Source organism: Hyla sarda, unplaced genomic scaffold (genome assembly GCF_029499605.1).
Source record: "Hyla sarda isolate aHylSar1 unplaced genomic scaffold, aHylSar1.hap1 scaffold_488, whole genome shotgun sequence".
Classification (NCBI taxonomy): domain Eukaryota; kingdom Metazoa; phylum Chordata; class Amphibia; order Anura; family Hylidae; genus Hyla; species Hyla sarda.
The window spans coordinates 142761-147795 of NW_026610500.1; the positions used below are offsets into that span (position 1 = coordinate 142761).

Genomic DNA, 5035 nt, shown 5'->3' on the forward strand with positions numbered 1-5035 from the left:
ATATATATATATATATATATAATTTTTTTTTCTTTTAAATATATATATATATATATATATATACATATATAGAGAGAGAGAGATGGAAATACTTTTTTAAACATGTTTTCACCTTTTTTTTACCTTCTTTTTTTCTTCTCTCCATGTTTTCCTTCTTTCCTCCTTTTTTCCTATGCTGCTGCTTCTTATTTTTCTTCTTTTTCAGACCCTATCATTGCACTATTGCTTATTCAATACCACCAGCAGATGGAGACACTATATTACAACATTAGTTGTGAGCAGCAGTTTGTACAAACAAATGCCTCATAGCTGATGTCCTATCCATTATTGCAATGGATGGCTGGCTGGCAACATTTGTTTTAATTATTCCAATACCACAGTACCAATGCATGGTCAATTAACAAGATTCAGCACCCACTACCTGAAAGACAGCTACCTATCATGTCATGTCCAACCTGCACAGGTGTGCTGGTTGCTGAGCTTATTCAATTAAAGAGGACATTCAGCAGCAGCAGTCCTGTGCCTGGTCGCTCCAACAGGGGCCAGACACAAGCGGCATCACCTATTGTCTTTTGCCTGCAGTAGGGGCCCACTGGACTAGCCAGCAAGCAGCTGCAGCAAATAAACAGGTAATCTTTCTTTCCAACACTGAACCCTGGTGGTGCACTTAATATATGCTACCAGATAGGGGACATATCAGATATTAAACTGATATAAACAGACACCACATTTGATACCAGCCAAAAGGAAGAATGAGAAGTGATAACTGTGAAAGGGGAGGAACCAACGCTGTCCCCTTCACATGCACCATCACTACTTGTAGGAAGGTAGGCTGGCTGGCAGCCTCCCATACACACTCTGGCTGGGTGGCAGTCACCCACCAGTACACACAGCAGGCCCTAAACCCATATCATTATTGCTAAGCAGGAAGATGGGAGTCCATTTCACTCTGATGGACCATTTTTAAATGCAATCCATAACCTGGCTTTGGCAGGAACCCTTCTTACTCCTCCTACTTGCATTTGATACTGGGTTTAGGATCTGCATAGGAAACACACACACACACACACACAAGCACACACTTACCTGTGTTGCCTGCTGACGCCTCCTTGGCTGTCCCCAAACGGTATAAAACCAACAGCCACGGGAAGCTGTAAGGATAGAGGACATAGCTGCATCCTATTGGACTCACTTGTCTTGGTTAAATCCAGCTTATTTGAAAACCTATGGATCTGCTGCTTCTGCTCATGGCAGTGCTGCTTCTGACAAGGCTGTTCTTTGGTGGGCCTAGGTGACATCACAATCTCCATGGTTACATACACAACAAAGGTCAGATGTTGTTTACACCTGGCCATGCCAGTGGTATTGAGTAGCATATCACACTGCTAAGGGTCCTGGATGCAACAATCTTTCAATGGGGAATAGCCGCACTGAGTTTGTCAAGTGCACCCATGTTTGCAACTCCAACAATACACACATATGTATGTATGTAATGTATGTAATGTATGTAATGTATGTAATGTATGTAATGTATGTATGTATGTATCTATCTATCTATCTATCTATCTATCTATCTATCTCTTTCTCTCTTTCTATATGTATATATATATATATATATATATATATATATAATTTTTTTTTCTTTTAAATATATATATATATATATATACATATATAGAGAGAGAGAGAGAGATGGAAATACTTTTTTAAACATGTTTTCACCTTTTTTTTTAACCTTCTTTTTTTCTTCTCTCCATGTTTTCCTTCTTTCCTCCTTTTTTCCTATGCTGCTGCTTCTTATTTTTCTTCTTTTTCAGACCCTATCATTGCACTATTGCTTATTCAATACCACCAGCAGATGGAGACACTATATTACAACATTAGTTGTGAGCAGCAGTTTGTACAAACAAATGCCTCATAGCTGATGTCCTATCCATTATTGCAATGGATGGTTGGCTGGCAACATTTGTTTTTATTATTCCAATACCACAGTACCAATGCATGGTCAATCAACAGCAATGACACCCCCATGTCAATTAACAAGATTCAGCACCCACTACCTGAAAGACAGCTACCTATCATGTCATGTCCAACCTGCACAGGTGTGCTGGTTGCTGAGCTTATTCAATTAAAGAGGACATTCAGCAGCAGCAGTCCTGTGCCTGGTCGCTCCAACAGGGGCCAGACACAAGCGGCACCACCTATTGTCTTTTGCCTGCAGTAGGGGCCCACTGGACTAGCCAGCAAGCAGCTGCAGCAAATAAACAGGTAATCTTTCTTTCCAACACTGAACCCTGGTGGTGCATTTAATATATGCTACCAGATAGGGGACATATCAGATATTAAACTGATATAAACAGACACCACATTTGATACCAGCCAAAAGGAAGAATGAGAAGTGATAACTGTGAAAGGGGAGGAACCAACGCTGTCCCCTTCACATGCACCATCACTACTTGTAGGAAGGGAGGCTGGCTGGCAGCCTCCCATACACACTCTGGCTGGGTGGCAGTCACCCACCAGTACACACAGCAGACCCTAAACCCATATCATTATTGCTAAGCAGGAAGATGGGAGTCCATTTCACTCTGATGGACCATTTTTTAATGCAATCCATAACCTGGCTTTGGCAGGAACCCTTCTTACTCCTCCTACTTGCATTTGATACTGGGTTTAGGATCTGCATAGGAAACACACACACACACACACAAGCACACACTTACCTGTGTTGCCTGCTGACGCCTCCTTGGCTGTCCCCAAACGGTATAAAACCAACAGCCACGGGAAGCTGTAAGGATAGAGGACATACCTGCATCCTATTGGACTCACTTGTCTTGGTTAAATCCAGCTTATTTGAAAACCTATGGATCTGCTGCTTCTGCTCATGGCAGTGCTGCTTCTGACAAGGCTGTTCTTTGGTGGGCCTAGGTGACATCACAATCTCCATGGTTACATACACAACAAAGGTCAGATGTTGTTTACACCTGGCCATGCCAGTGGTATTGAGTAGCATATCACAGTGCTAAGGGTCCTGGATGCAACAATCTTTCAATGGGGAATAGCCGCACTGAGTTTGTCAAGTGCACCCATGTTTGCAACTCCAACAATACACACATATGTATGTATGTATGTATGTATGTATGTATGTATGTATCTATCTATCTATCTATCTCTTTCTCTCTTTCTATATGTATATATATATATATATATATATAGAGAGAGAGAGAGAGAGAGAGAGAGAGAGAGAGAGAGATGGAAATACTTTTTTAAACATGTTTTCACCTTTTTTTTTAACCTTCTTTTTTTCTTCTCTCCCTGTTTTCCTTCTTTCCTCCTTTTTTCCTATGCTGCTGCTTCTTATTTTTCTTCTTTTTCAGACCCTATCATTGCACTATTGCTTATTCAATACCACCAGCAGATGGAGACACTAAATTACAACATTAGTTGTGAGCAGCAGTTTGTACAAACAAATGCCTCATAGCTGATGTCCTATCCATTATTGCAATGGATGGTTGGCTGGCAACATTTGTTTTTATTATTCCAATACCACAGTACCAATGCATGGTCAATCAACAGCAATGACACCCCCATGTCAATTAACAAGATTCAGCACCCACTACCTGAAAGACAGCTACCTATCATGTCATGTCCAACCTGCTCAGGTGTGCTGGTTGCTGAGCTTATTCAATTAAAGAGGACATTCAGCAGCAGCAGTCCTGTGCCTGGTCGCTGCAACAGGGGCCAGACACAAGCGGCACCACCTATTGTCTTTTGCCTGCAGTAGGGGCCCACTGGACTAGCCAGCAAGCAGCTGCAGCAGTAAATAAACAGGTAATCTTTCTTTCCAACACTGAACCCTGGTGGTGCACTTAATATATGCTACCAGATAGGGGACATATCAGATAGTAAACTGATATAAACAGACACCACATTTGATACCAGCCAAAAGGAAGAATGAGAAGTGATAACTGTGAAAGGGGAGGAACCAACGCTGTCCCCTTCACATGCACCATCACTACTTGTAGGAAGGTAGGCTGGCTGGCAGCCTCCCATACACACTCTGGCTGGGTGGCAGTCACCCACCAGTACACACAGCAGGCCCTAAACCCATATCATTATTGCTAAGCAGGAAGATGGGAGTCCATTTCACTCTGATGAACCATTTTTAAATGCAATCCATAACCTGGCTTTGGCAGGAACCCTTCTTACTCCTCCTACTTGCATTTGATACTGGGTTTAGGATCTGCATAGGAAACACACACACACACACACACACACACAAGCACACACTTACCTGTGTTGCCTGCTGACGCCTCCTTGGCTGTCCCCAAACGGTATAAAACCAACAGCCACGGGAAGCTGTAAGGATAGAGGACATACCTGCATCCTATTGGACTCACTTGTCTTGGTTAAATCCAGCTTATTTGAAAACTTATGGTGCTGCTGCTTCTGATCATGGCAGTGCTGCTTCTGACAAGGCTGTTCTTTGGTGGGCCTAGGTGACATCACAATCTCCATGGTTACATACACAACAAAGGTCAGATGTTGTTTACACCTGGCCATGCCAGTGGTATTGAGTAGCATATCACAGTGCTAAGGGTCCTGGATGCAACAATCTTTCAATGGGGAATAGCCGCACTGAGTTTGTCAAGTGCACCCATGTTTGCAACTCCAACAATACACACATATGTATGTATGTATGTATGTTGTATGTATGTATGTATGTGTATCTATCTATCTATCTATCTATCTCTTTCTCTCTCTCTATATGTGTATATATATATATATATATATATAATTTTTTTTTCTTTTAAATATATATATATATATATATATATATATATATATATATATACATATATATAGAGAGAGAGAGATGGAAATACTTTTTTAAACATGTTTTCACCTTTTTTTTACCTTCTTTTTTTCTTCTCTCCATGTTTTCCTTCTTTCCTCCTTTTTTCCTATGCTGCTGCTTCTTATTTTACTCCTTTTTCAGACCCTATCATTGCACTATTGCTTATTCAATACCACC

The 5035-nt window shown here is 41.3% G+C and overlaps 1 pseudogene; it reads right to left on the minus strand.

The window, feature by feature from the left end:
• Positions 1-2295: 2295 nt before the first annotated feature.
• Positions 2296-2398, minus strand: LOC130336638 (U2 spliceosomal RNA; annotated as a pseudogene).
• Positions 2399-5035: the final 2637 nt, after the last annotated feature.